General features: G+C 40.4%; 1 protein-coding gene and 1 long non-coding RNA gene across 2 annotated transcripts in view; one reads left to right on the top strand and one right to left on the bottom strand.

The window, feature by feature from the left end:
* The window catches only part of LOC142139615 (galactosylgalactosylxylosylprotein 3-beta-glucuronosyltransferase 1-like), a 103,502-nt gene that overhangs the window by 13,889 nt on the left and 74,198 nt on the right, over window positions 1-15,415 (top strand). The window lies entirely within an intron of this gene.
* Window positions 1,987-8,794, bottom strand: LOC142139614 (uncharacterized). Its single transcript, XR_012688240.1, has 2 exons — window positions 5,902-8,794; window positions 1,987-5,182 (listed from the first exon to the last, which is right to left on the bottom strand). It is a non-coding gene; the product is annotated as an uncharacterized LOC142139614 (long non-coding RNA).

Genomic DNA, 15,415 nt, shown 5'->3' with positions numbered 1-15,415 from the left:
GGACCCTGCTCCTTCCACTATATAACTCTCAGTCTGTGGCTTCCTGCTGCCTCCATTCCCCTCCACACATCATGTCACTGCCCCTGTCACATGCAGCCCTGTCCTCACTAACACATCACTCATCTCCTGATATACTCTGTGCTCCTGGGGACCCTGCTCCTTCCACTATATAACTCTCAGTCTGTGGCTTCCTGCTGCCTCCATTCCCCTCCTCACATCATATCACTGCCCCTGTCACATGCAGCCCTGTCCTCACTGACACATCACTCATCTCCTGATATACTCTGTGCTGCTGGGAACCCTGCTCCTTCCACTATATAACTCTCAGTCTGTGTCTTCCTGCTGCCTCCATTCCCCTCCTCACATCATGTCACTGCCCCTGTCACATGCTGCCCTGTCCTTACTAACACATCACTAATCTCCTGATATACTCTGTGCTGTAGGGGACCCTCCTCCTTCCACTATATAACTCTCAGCCACAGTCACATGCAGCCCTGTCCTCACTAACACATCGCCCATCTCCCGACATACTCTGTGCTGCTGAGAACCCTGCTCCTTCCACTATATAACTCTCAATCTGTGGCTTCCTGCTGCCTCCATCCCCCTCCTCACATCATGTCACTGCCCCTGTTACATGCAGCCCTGTCCTCTCTAACACATCACTCATCTCCTTATATACTCTGTGCTGCTGGGGACCCTGCTCCTTCCACTATATAACTCTCAGTCTGTGGCTTCCTGCTGCCTACATTCCTCTCCTCACATCATGTCACTGCCCCTGTCACATGCAGCCCTGTCCTCTCTAACACATCACTCATCTCCTTATATACTCTGTGCTGCTGGGGACCCTGCTTCTTCCACTATATAACTCTCAGTCTGTGGCTTCCTGCCCTGTCCTCACTGACACAATCACGCAAGTCACTGCCTCCACAATACCAGCAAACTCCTCTCCTGCTGCTGCGAGCATTGCCATTATCTGTTTGGTTATGAATATTTCAGTGCTGTGATTGACTAATAACACGAGCAGGAGATGAAGAATGAATACAATAATGTGCTCTGACCCAGGTCAATCACATGTGTAACTGATGAGTGACAGATATAGAAACCAATTACAGGGTGTATTTTTATCAGTACTTTATGTTTTTTTAGGCTGGACACCAAAGTAACTTTGGGCACCTTTTGCTCAGCTTGAGCAGTAGTCTGAGAACTCTCCGTTCATCCAGCATTAAGTAGAGCAGATAAAACAAAACCTTAAAGATAATTGTCTTCCCCCCAGGATGTCACCTTACTTGGGTCATTTTGCTGCTTTGAGCTGTCAGTGAGATCGGAGCCACGTTCTCCCCGCAGAAAGACATAGAAGTGGGCTGCTTCCAATCTCCAATGAGATATTAGTATTACGAAGCACGGCAGGTATGATTAATTGCATTGTCTATGTTAGCCCTTCACACGGGCCAGCCTGCAGCAAGGGGTAAACAAATTGAATCCCTCCATCACCGCCCCACACTGGGCATTCTTGCATGTAATTAGGACATCAATGATTCATTCAAATTAAAAAGTGCTTCTCACAACTGATATATTATGCATTAGTATTGATTGGAAAACAGTAGTTAGACTTTTAACTTCCCCCCCGACGTGAAGCCAAGACTGATTCACAGCATCAAACTCTCGCTACCAGGATACCGTCCAATGTTTCTTCCAGGAAGGGCATCCGCCAATAAATGTGTTAAAAGGTCTATCTATACGAGAGTTGGTTTCACAGTCCCTTGTCTGTAACAGCATAGTGAGAAGAGACTGTAAAATCTAAAATTCTGACCCAAGTCAGCCTGTGGTGTCAAGTATATCTGGAAGCGCTTCAATCAGCTGGAGAGAATTGACACAGACCAAGTTCTGTATGCAAGGAATATTCTCTAGTTTATTGATACAAAGATACAGGTTTTTATAGGCTACTGAATAAATGAATCCTACGTCATATGCATACAATAGTTTATACCACTAGTTTATGAGAAGCGCTACTGATTAACTTTCTCACGTATTCTTGAGGTGTTTACTTTTCTCCCCCTTCTAAGGACAGATGAGCCTATTATTTCTTATCTCAAGGGGAGTTGGAGATATGCTATGTGCAACACCATGGATACAGCTCCCATACTACCAGCTGGATATGAAGCTCATTATTGTTTTCATAACTGGTTACATTCTTCAGGTGTTCTCTATTAGTTCAACTTCAAGGCCATAGGCTCACATATTGCAAAACTGCAAGTTAACAGAAAAATGAATAATCTCTTCTAGCAAATAATATTTCTATACAAGTTACAATAAAATGGCTGAACAAAGGCCTTATGAGGCCTTAACAAAAAATCATATTTAACATTTCCCATCTTTTATTCAATTTTCGACCCTTTCTCCTCCTACCTACCTAATCCTATCTATAGAACCACATTCTTAATAAGCAGGTACTTATACACATGTAGGAGGCCACATGCATAGAGTTGGTCCCCTTAGGAATCTGTCAACTCATCCCCCACTAATAAGCCTGTGATCCTCCCTGTCCTAACTTGATTTATGAGGAGATGCATTTTGGCAAATGTCCATGTCTAGAAAAGATGGTTTCTTAGAAGATGGTTTCTTAAAAGATGGTTTCTTAAAAGATAGTTAATGAGTCTATAGTAGTTCTGCAGGCCTTGCATGTCCTTTGTTCAATCTTTAGTAGTTTCTTGTTGCAAACTCTGCAGTTCTTTGGCTTTGCTAGTCCAAATAATTCATGACGCTCATAGTCTGGTCAGGTTTCAGAAGTAATTTCTGTGATCATCAGAGGTTCGGGATTTTCAGTGGTTCCCTTTTTGGAGAGACAACAATCAAGTGTCAGTAACTTCTTAATCAGCCATATATTTAGTTTCATTATCACCTATACGATCAACAGGATTGCTAAACCATTTGCTACTAATGCCAATATTTCCAATATCCAACATGAATCATTACTGACAACTTTATCAATGAGGTTATGCATCTGCACAAAGACATTTTCAGAGTTTACTCTACTATGAGTGCAAATTGTTGAGCACTCCTTCCCATATGTTTCTCACAGTGGCATAGGCAATATGTCACTTAACTGTCTGTTTCATACTGGGTTAGGGAGGCCTTAATCCCTACTTCAGTCACAATTATTCTGGCAAGACATATCAATACAATGAGACAGTCATTTCTATTTATCAGAACAAGACTCCCCTGATTTGAAGACTTTGCAGTGTTATGCGTGAATCCAGGTGTCTCTTTCCTGTACTTTCACTGCCATGGGAGTCGTCAACAGGACTTGATAAGGACCCTTGTATCTGGGTTCAAGACTTCTCCTGATGTGCTTTCTCACGACCACCCAGCCCCCCAGGGTGCAGTTTATGGGTACCTGTATCAAAATTAGGGTTTGCAATGGAGGAGAATATTTGACCATGTATTTCAGTTAGTTGTTTCTATAATAAGGCAACATAATTCAACAAATCACTATATACATGGTGTAGTTGCTATGGAAAATAACAGCCTGTTCTGTTTGCTGTGCCAAACAATATCTCATATGGTGTTAAACCTGTGTCTTTCCTAGCAGTATTTTTTTACTGAGTGCAGGTAAACATGAGATCCATGGCAGACCTGTTTCAGCCATTATTTTCTGCATTTTTAATTTCAGTGTACCATTAAGGCGCTCCATACATCCTGAACTTTGGGATCTGTAGGGGGTGTGATAGTTTCTGGAATCCTTGCCCCGTAAAGTGTATCCCTCTGTCACTTACAATGACCTCTGGTACACCATATCATCAGATTACCTCATTCGCAATTTTCTTGGCTAATGCTTTAGCATTTGCTTTTCTATACAGCCATGTCTCCAGCCAGTGACTAAAGAAGTTGACACAGACAAGCACATTCTCAAAGCCCGAGCATTTGGGAAGTTATAAAGTCTATCTGTATCCTCTTATAGGGATATTATGTCTGGGGTGTGCTTTTCCATAGGACAGACTTACTCGGGTTACTTTGTGCACAGACTAGGCATTCTGCCACTAACGACTGTGCTGCTTGGGCGAACCCTGGTACTATCCATAAGCTGCTAGTGAGTACAACCATAGCATCTTTTCCCAGATGCACTTTCTCGTGTGCTATATTGGCCATAATGGGATAAACTACTTTTGGCAGACACAAACGCTGACCTTTACACCACTCCTTGCACTTCTAGTGCTCCATGTATTGCCCAAGTCTTTTTCTTATTTTCTGTTGCTTGTCTTTCCATAAGTTGGAGTGTGCTCTGGTCAAACAGGGGTCAGGGGGTCACCATGTAAATAGACTCCCCTTGGGGTACTGGGGCTATGGCGGCTTCTCGTGCGGCCTGGTCTATTTCACTTAGCTTCGGGGGTAGTATCTCTGTGTGTGTCTTCATCTTCATCACTGTTTGGAGGACAGCTGGAATGCAGTGAACAATGCCCTGGTATGTTCATCATATTGACTGGTTTGCTTGCTGAACCCATAAGGTCCCTACTTTTCCATACAGGGCCATAATCATGCGCAATTACAAATGCATAACTTGAATCAGTGTAAATATTTACTCTTTGTCCTTTTGCATATATGCATGCAAGTGTCAGGGCCTTTAGTTCAGCTTCTTGTGCTGACATGTGACTCGGTAGAGTCTGTTGAATCACTATTTCTGTGTGTGTGGTTACAGCACACCCTGTATACGGGACAGGATCTATGTGATAGTGTGAACCATCTACAAAAAGAGTGATGTCTGCATCTGGTAATGGTTTATCTTTAATGTGAGATAAAACCAGAGATTCTTGTTTCATTAGTTCTATGCAATCATGTTCAGAAAAATTTTGTTTGCATTTTTTTTTTTTTCCTTTCTTTCTGTTCAAGCTGGAATGGAATTCCCCCAAATCCCTAGGGTAACCCCAATATATACAGGTACTTCTCCCATCTTTTGAAACTTGCTGCAATAAGGCAGCAGGATTCAACATTGTGCACTGCTTATGTGTAACGTTACTGGGAGTAAGCAGTGCTACTTCATTAGGATAGGCTTCAGTAAGGAGCATGTGGAATCCAAGGAAAAGGTTCTTGGTTTCTGAGTTCCACAAAGTTTACACTCATTAGATGGAGTGTACAGTACAACGGTTAAGACAGATGTGGTAACTTTAATTCTTCTGGAAGAGAAACACTTAGCTTAAATAACCTGTTAATAAGCCACATCATCAGTTCTATTAGTGTATATAATAATGTGTTGGGCCACAATACTCACAAACACATTCCTGCATTGGGTGTAAACCCCTGTAGTCATGGGTTGCTCTTTTCTTTATTTGGTTGGGTTAAACTTTCATATTAGAATTTTCTAATTATGTATAATGATCTATACATTACTATGGGCCTGAGTCTGGTTCTTCCAAACTTGGCTTTCCTTTCTAGTCTAGTACACATCTACAGCGCACAGCAAAGGAAAATAACGTGCAATCTATATTCCTCCTGCTAATATCAATGAACTCCCCTCTCTGGTCTCCCTTGGACCTTTAAAAAACTTAAAATACAGTTTACTCAGATTCCCCTTGTCTGAAGGTCTTAACATATATCTGTGAACATGAGAGGCTCTGGGGCCTCTTGTGCTTCCTTTTTTTTTTTTTTTTTTTTTTCTTCTAATAAAAAAGGAAAGGGAGGAAGAAAATACACAGTGCGCTCGGCAAGTGTTATATGTCACTCATTTCACAATAGGAGGGAATGTCCTTTGTGCTGTATATCTTCATACTTAGTAAATCTGGCCGGTAACAAATGTTTTGCTTGTGCTTGGTTTCTGTCACAACGTACGATACCGTTAAGGTAACTGGGTGTCCTAGCACAATATCTATACTCTTTTCAAGCACTAAAGCAGAGTAGTATGCAAGTGACCTTAGCTTGCGACCATGTATTTGTGTCAGTACTCCTTGTACATGTGCACTGACTTCATAACAAAATAATGTGAAAGGCTTGTCATAATCTGGCAAAGCCAGTGCTGGCGCTGAAGTTATTTCAGCTTAAAATTGGTTAAACATTTGGTTCTGCTCAGAGGAGAGTATAAATGGCTTGCTATGATCCAGAAGTGCTAATGCAGGAGCACATACAATTGCTCTTAAAGTCTTAAATCTTTTTCATTTCTGTAAAAATATAGAATTCCCATCAATGCATTACCATACCCACAATAAAAAGAATTATTTACAGTATATGACAATTATAGCACAGTAAATAAGGGCAGTAAATGTCTTTACAAATACTGATTTACTCAAAACTGTAATGAGGATACAAATAAAAACCTTTTGCTTTCTGCACATACAGAAAAACCACCTAGTTCATGCATTTGCTATGCGAATAGCACATAAACTCTAATATCTCTTCCAAAACAAGGTAATCATTACTCAGAAGAGTTTACGTTATTTAAATCCTTCATTAGTTTATACTTATGTTTGTTGTGGTGCAAAGATGGTGCATTGGAAGTTAAATCAATGCAATCTGGATTGCCTAATGGGTCTTTGCAGCTGGAGACCTGTGAATAAAAAAAACTTTTGCATAGAGATTAACATTTATTTACTAGGAATTACTGTAACTGTAACATGCGTGTATACTGTTATCAGGTAACCAGTGAACAGCTGCTAAAAGCTTAACTGTGACGCTATGCGTTCCATGCCTTGATTTCCTCAAAGGGGCAGTCCCTAATTTCACAAATAGAGAATGTCAAAGTGACGAGACCTGGGCGAGTGTTCAAAGCCACTCCTTTCTTATCATCTCTTAGTACAGCCCTTTTAAATGACACTAATTAAATTTCCGGGTTTAGAAACATTCAATCTGGAATCTTGGTTCCAAGTATTCAACCATTTTAAAAGCAGCACTGTCTCATAAATCAGAGTACTCTCGTTAGACACAATACATTGTGTCTGTAAATCATTCAACATTTTCTCAACAAAATCTCTCTCCCGTGACCAAATATTCACACATATTTCTAGATTCTGTGATTTTCGTGTTCAAAGTAAAAATATATTCACTTAAGTCTCGCTCACAGACGACATTTTATCTCGTAACATTTCTTTAAAGGCATAACAAACCCTCCTGATTTCTGAGAACATTCATCAGCGCCATTTTAACACAGATAAAAACAGCATGTAAGCTCACTCCCACAATTCTCAACTTCATTAAAGAGAAAGCTATATTTCTGAACTTCAGAAACAAAATTATTTTGTTCAAATACAGAAACGGCTTGTTGGATCCCAGCCAGCTTTGTTCTGACACTAGTACTTATAGTGATAATGTACATTATTTACAATCTTGTCCGTGCAATCGGACCAAACATTTTAAAACTTCTTTTGTATCTTTTTAAAAGCTTATCATTAAGCAATGAATGTACAACTTTTTCAACCTTGAAACATGTCTCTTGTAAAAAACGGACAAGACAGACAAACATTGTGATTTAAAGTAAATCAAACATCTCCCTTATAGAGCACTAAGACAAAGAACAAACAATGTGAATTATCACGGATCTCTCTCACACGCAGTAAGACGGAGACAAAACTCACATACAGAGAAAGAAAACTTAACTGACATCTTCCAGCCTACTGCTGTGGAACTACAAGTCCCAGCATTACACTAAATACAAGTTAGCTTCAACATGTTATCATCAATCAGCACTCCGGACACATTTTTTTAATTTTACATACATTGTCAAAAAACAAAAAACAGTGTGCTTCTTATCTCAACACACTGAAATCATTTACACAGAATAAGGGAGGGGCACATTTCACTTATTCAGCTGCACAGGATCAAACATACATTTATAATATACAACCTACTTGATTCATTATTCAGCTTCCGATGCATTTAGCATATCCACATATATTTCGACTTTTCAGATCTCTTAACTTTCCTGTGCCACCTCAAACAATCTCTTGGGGTTTGATCTCAATACCCCTTTGTTCTTGTCACATTACCACTTGCAACACCTTTGTTTCTCCATCCACACATATCTTTGGCTATCCCCGCTTTCTTGAAAAATTCCCTGCAGACCTTCTACTCCCCCATTTCCTTTAGTCTTTGTGCATCATATCTATGAGGGAGCTGCTGTCATTTGTTTACTATCTATATTACTCATATTGACAGTATTCTGTTGAGTCCAAATCGGGACTCTTATCTAGTTTCTGTGGGTTGTCCTTGCACTGGACGTCCCGTTCTGTGGACTCCTTGTACTGGATGTCCGTGCTAAATAGCTTCTTTGACAGTATCTGGGACGAAGGTCTTTTGGAAATCTCTCTTACACAATTTGGGCAGATTACAGAATCTCCCTTCTTTGATATACCTCTGGGGATGGTGTCTAAAATGTTCACTCAATGTTCAAAACAATAACTCTCTAAATCCCTCTATTCCATTACATGCTTCTTTGATCAATGTCTTATGTGACTTTTATGCTTTATACATCATACATAGGTACAAACACATGCACTCAAAATTCAATCATCTTTCAAAAATCTAATCAACAATACAATTACAGTAAACAAATTGGGTTAATACTGTATTATATTAATCAGATGATACTTGAGACTCACAAATTCGCGTGTCAGGTGCCTCAGACAGACATGAGGTGACCCAGACTAGGAAGACCAACGAGTAGAAATCTACTGACCGCGGATGTTGGGGTTCAATGTGCTGGGAAACCTCCGTTGTCTGTCTTGTAGCCTGCTGGACAGCGAATCTCGGTGGGACCTCCAAGTTGTAAAATCTAAAATTCTGACCCAAGTCAGCCTGTGGTGTCAAGTATATCTGGAAGCGCTTCAATCAGCTGGAGAGAATTGACACAGACCAAGTTCTGTATGCAAGGAATATTCTCTAGTTTATTGATACAAAGATACAGGTTTTTATAGGCTACTGAATAAATGAATCCTACGTCATATGCATACAATAGTTTATACCACTAGTTTATGAGAAGCGCTACTGATTAACTTTCTCACGTATTCTTGAGGTGTTTACTTTTCTCCCCCTTCTAAGGACAGATGAGCCTATTATTTCTTATCTCAAGGGGAGTTGGAGATATGCTATGTGCAACACCATGGATACAGCTCCCATACTACCAGCTGGATATGAAGCTCATTATTGTTTTCATAACTGGTTACATTCTTCAGGTGTTCTCTATTAGTTCAACTTCAAGGCCATAGGCTCACATATTGCAAAACTGCAAGTTAACAGAAAAATGAATAATCTCTTCTAGCAAATAATATTTCTATACAAGTTACAATAAAATGGCTGAACAAAGGCCTTATGAGGCCTTAACAAAAAATCATATTTAACAAGACCAAGCAACGCTTGGATAGATCTGGAGAAATGTTAGTTTGTTTTATACACCAGAGCTCCAAGTAACATCCCAAATATAATTATAGATGGAAAAGTTTTATGAACTTATCACAATTGGAGATTTAAACATGGAACATATTTTTTTTGTTGGTAACCGTATTGAAGGCCGCGGTAGGATGTTTTCCAGATTTTCAAATGTCTGATAACATAGATCAATAGCTTGCGTTTCTTATATAATATTTTAAGTACTAAGCTGCCTATTCTTATAGGGCTTAAAAAAAAACAAAAGTAGGATTAATGCACTCGCTTGCTTTTAATATGATATACAGATTTAAGAGAGTAGACATGATCACACCCTACCATCATACTTGCCAACTCTCCCTGGATGTCAGGGAGACTCCCTGAAATAGGGGTGATCTCCCTCACTCCCTGAAGAGTCTGGCATTCTCCCTGATGCTGAGCCAGTACAAGACGTGGTTGGCTTCGCCATCTGTGGCATGATGACAGTTCAGAAATTGTGTCCTATGTCCATGTATTGATGCCTATGGAGGTGGCCATTTTCATGGAGACCAAGATTTAATCAAAGACTGACAGGTAAGACAACATGACTTCAGTAATGGAGACAGAAATGTAAAAGACACTTCAGTCTCTAGGGATTCATTAGCTGCTTTTCTTTAACGCATAGTTGCCTACTCTCCCGGAATGTTCAGGAGACTCCCGCATTTCTGGGAGACCTCCCGGGAGAGCAGGGCAACCTCTTGGTTCTCGCCCCCGCAATATATAAGTGGTGGGGGTGGGGCTGAATGACACAAATATTGTGTCATATTAGCCCCGTTCCCTGCTGTAATTGGCCAAAATTGTGGTAATCGTTTAGGGGTGGGGCCAAATGATGCAATTAGAGAAGCCCCGCCCCCGCATGCCCACCTCCCCCAGGATCTCCCTGAAGCCAACGAGGAAAAGTTGGCAAGTATGCCTAACATATGATGTTGATGTCACTGGGACTTACACTCCAAGCACTGCTGCAGGATATATTGGTAAAATTATAGTCGGAGAGGGGAGGATTCAATACAACGCGAGGTGCCGCAGAAGCCTTGTGACTCCTAAGACATCGCTGCGAGCAAAAATTAGGCATCTTTTAGGTACCACCCGTAAGTGTGCGCAGCCTCGCGCTGAATTGAATTCCCAGCAAAGTGTCACCATCAGTATAATGCGGTTATGAAGAATAAATGTTTGGGATAGGAGGGTTCTACGGCGAGTCATAGTGGTCATATCTGGTACTGCAGCCTTCTAGGTAACTTTTTTTAGCATCTTCTAGACAATTCTTTGCTTGGCGAGATTCCAGGGACTTGTCAATCCCACTCCCACCTAAACAGAAAAATCACCTAGGAAGGAAAAATTGAATCTGGACCTTTATGAGATAAGAAGGGAGCTTAGGTATTACTAGTGCTTCAGCTCAATGACTAAGCTCAGCCCTGAGCTAATCCGAAAATCATAAAGCAACATGTCATATCATCTGTACACTTACCCAACAGTCCCTGGTATAACCCTGGTTCCCAATGGCTAACTTTTAAATGGGACACTGGATCTGACCTCAGTTGTCCTGATTTTTTTATTTTTTATTTTAAAATCTTAGGCTGCATTGTATGTATATGTAAAACTTCCCATAACATGACACTTTGGGCCTCATTCATTGAGCAACGTAAGTGCCTATACGTGCCATATTGCGCGCATGCCCAGAAACAAACTATATACCTGAGATGTATGAAATTCATCGTCAAGCACAAAGGACCCTTACTACAGCCAACGATGTCATTGGTGGAACGGGGAGGGGACAGGGCGTATGCACGTAGTCAGTGTACAGTAAGGGCGTGCCAAGCTGGGGCGCACACAGCAGTGTCCAATCCAAGTTCTGGGCATATCTCTGGTACCCGATATTCTGTTGTATCACCTGCACCAGCTACAGGTCAGGTGTAAGTGCTGAGTACTAGTGATGATAACTACGTATACAGCTAGAACATGTGTTTGTATCAGGAGCAACTGTAAAAATGCATTTTATGTTCAGCAGACATTAATAACATCCTGATTAATGTATTTTATAAGGGAAAAAAATGAAAAAAGACATGTTTTTTTCATTAAAACTATATTATTATTAACTTAACAGGTGACAATTAATGAATATTTCATTTTTCTGTGCGTTTTGATGAGACTTTATATTACACATATGTATTATACGTATCCTGCAGTGCCTTGTGTCTGTCTCAATACGCCAAGTGCCGTATACGCAGATCTATCCAGGCCCATATTCAACAAGAGACGTTTCTTCAGATCCGCTTCTAGTTGAAAACAAACACACAATACGTTCCTTTTGCACGTCTTAAAGAAGCAGGCCCTATAAATCTATTGCCTGTCTCTATCAGATAACCACATCCCTGGCTGTTTGTTCTCCGTGGATGTAAATGGCTGCTTTTCAAGGATTTCCCTGCAGATTGTGATGCCATAAATACAGCAAAGATCATTTACTGAGACATTACTGACTGTACGGTTTCAGTAAATCAGCTAAGTCATCCGTGCATTTGCTACCATAGAATAATACACAACGATGTGTTATAGCCACTCGGTATCACAGTCTGGTAATTAGATGGAACTTGGTACTTCTTGTAATGAACATATGTCGCCTACTCATTAAATCTGTTATTTTCTCCACCCATCGTTGCCACAGACGGTGAACATGACAAACCCCAGTATTTTATTATTAAGAGCAAATAAGATATGGAATATATTAAGACCTGCAATTAGCCACTGGCCTGTCGGGCTATCAGAGAGAAAGCAATCCAGACTACAATGCAGTGCGGTGGCTGTGACAAGGCAGAGTGATTATGTGAATCCACTGCGGAACACAGAATCGTACGTCTGTCTAACAATGACCTGATAACCACTAACCATCAACAGATACAATGAGCTGCTGCTGCCAGGGATTTTCTACTATCACAAAACTTTGATTGAATGGTTTATGTGCACACCATTGCAATGTTAACTACATGCATTGTTTTTCAGTCATGCCTGTACATCATCGAGCAGAGTTGTTACGCTAGAATACGAGAATATAATTGCTATTGAATGTAGCAGAGCTGTGTCTTACACTAGGATTGTTCTACCTAGAGATAATTGGCTTCCAAGTTGAATATTTTATATATGGCAGCATTGTTTAAATGCTTCAATAAAGATCGCTCATATATTGGTAAATGGGTAAGGGAAAGTAGGCAGGAACCAGGTTCAGCCAAAACCGGGCTCCTTAAAAGTGCACTAGAAAGTCTGATCACCTGTCTGAAAGTACTCACAATCCAAGGCTCCTCTTTTAATCTCCTAATGTTGCCCACAGATGACCAAAACAGGGTTTCTCACCCCTGATCTACAAAATATGGGCTCATACACACAGGTGTTAATAACAGGCAATTAAACATGTTCATTAAGAATTGTAAACACACTTTTAGCACTAAAGGGATATATTTACTAAACTGTGGGTTTGAAAAAGTGGAGATGTTGCCTACAGCAACCAATCAGATTTTAGTCATCATTTATTTAGTACATTCTACAAAATGACAGCTAGAATCTGATTTGTTGTTATAGGCAACATCTCCACTTTTTCAAACCCGCAGTTTAGTAAATATACCATAATTGTCAACTCTCCCGGAATGTCCTGAAGACTCCCGGATTCTAGGTAGGTCTCCCGGACTCCCGGGAGAGTATAGCAGCCTCTCAGGAAGTGGGCAGAATTAGATCCAAAAAGCAGCGAATTCTTAGAGAATCGCAGCATTTGGCCCCGCTGTAAAAATGACTCGTTTGCGTCATTACATCGCGGGGGGTGGGGCCAAGGTGGTGCGATTTGCATAGCGCTGCCCCTAAAATGGCCACCTCCCCCAGGCAGCTCTAAAATAAAATGTATAGAAATTGATTTGCACACACGCTCTCTGTAAAAATGTAACGTTTTGTGGGATAGCTCAGTAAGTACATAATACACTATGTTGCAGGAAGGCATTGAGAACGGTCTGTTAAAACTAAAGTGATGACAAAGAACAATGTCTTGCCTTTGCTGTTAACAAGTGTTGTTTCTCTGTCTACGAGCGCTATATGTCTATGGCATTTTGTAAACATGAATCTTTTGGCATAATTATTTGTATTCATATTCTGGGAGAACGTATAAATCTTTGTGTTCATTATAGTACGTCTGCGTGTATAGAATTGTATGTACTACGTCAGTACCATGTGCAGAGTTCTACATTGTTCCCATAAAATACAAGTCAGTTATTGCAGAATTTATTAAGAGCGGCTATTGTGTGACGAGACCTTAACATTTAGTAGACATTTCTTATATAGGATAAATGATTACATTCATTTCCCCAGCACCCAATTACTTATCAGCATATGAAAGAGACAGTAAGGTAAGAATCTGCACTAAAAACACAGATCTGATTAAAAATGAAGCCACATATACTAAACAATTTCTACAATGGGCCTGATTCATTACGGCACGCAAAATGAATGTATTGCGCGTATATTAAAAACACATGTACATCAGGCATGCGCACCTCTGTATACAACAAGGAGCGGACGTACAGATACTTCTGGTGATGAATACGGGTCTAGGTCCGCTCTGCTCTAACAGACAATACACTGTAGGATACGTCAAATACATATGTGGAATATAAAGTCACAAAAGAATGCACAGAAAAAAAAACAACTTAATGACAACACATTTTAAAAATTGTTTTTAAAAAAAAAAAATCCCCTATAAAATACAGTTATTAGGTTATTACTGTCTACTATAAATAAAATGTATTTTTACAGTTGCTCCTGATACAAACACATGTTCTAGCTGTATACACAGCCGTCATCACTAGTAATCAGCACTTACACCCAACCTGTAGATGGTACAAGTGATAGGACAGAAAAACACAGACCTGAGAGATGCCCAAAGCTTGAATCGGACGCTACTGCATGCGCTCCAGCTTGGCACGTCCTTACTGTACACTGACTACGTACATACGCCCAGTCCCCTCCCCGTTCCACCAATGAACTCGTAGGCTGTAGTAAGGGTACTTTGCGCTCAAAGATGAATTGGACGTTGCTGCCTTCACTGGTCCAGATCTGGGCATGCACAGAGTGGTTTTACACGAAATACGCCACGTATTGGCATTTACGTTCTTTAACAAATCAAGCCCTATGCGTTTGATAAGTTGGTTGTAGCTATAATGACAGGGCAAGACTTAATTAAAACAATCAAGTGTCTTTCGTGTCTCCAAGAGATACTACTCCACCCTCCCCGGCCTTCTCTGCTTTTCTGAGAGACCAGAGCGAGGGTCTTGAGATGGTGAAACAGCGTTGCCACCTGTAGGGCCCCTCCCCCAGCAGTGACTGGGCGGAGCCTAGAGCACCTAAGATTCTTTGCAAAGGCTTCAATTATGCAAATCCAGCCCTATGAAAACTAACGTGAAAATAACAGTTACACGAGTCGTAACTTTTCCCTCTACTTTTATCTTAAAATGCAGAATTTAATGGATATGATTTAATTTCCTAGCAATTAACTGCACAGCCTGCCAGAGGTCTTTTTTTATTGCAATGTCTTCTTTTTATATATGTACATGTAATAAAATACTAGTTTTATTTTATTTTAATCTTTTTTTCCCAAGCATATACATGTATACATGTAGATGAATATTGGTATAACTTTATTAAAAACATACTGAAAAATAAAATAGTCTGTAATTGGAGTAAAATAAATGTAATTTTGTTCCTTGTACCGGGTCACAGAGATCTAAGGCTTTGACATGTTCTTTTGCGTCGCCTTTGAAAAAATTCTTGTAAGAGCATCCAAGAAAGAAATCTGCCAGATGTTTGCTCCCCCGATGGAAGCCCGTAATGACACAATTAACTTATATAGCCGTAGAGTTTACTCATTTCAAGTGTCTGAATCACTAATTAATCTGATTTCCGTGACAGCCACTAAGCTGGTCTTAGAGTAATGCTTCAATGAGCATTGATTTCAAGGCGGCTGATGGGATCTACGGCCTGATGCCTGTACAGACTTCTGGTGACC

The sequence above is a fragment of the Mixophyes fleayi genome, chromosome 2 (genome assembly GCF_038048845.1).
Source record: "Mixophyes fleayi isolate aMixFle1 chromosome 2, aMixFle1.hap1, whole genome shotgun sequence".
In the NCBI taxonomy this organism is placed as follows: domain Eukaryota; kingdom Metazoa; phylum Chordata; class Amphibia; order Anura; family Limnodynastidae; genus Mixophyes; species Mixophyes fleayi.
This window is presented reverse-complemented; position numbering and strand designations above follow the sequence as displayed.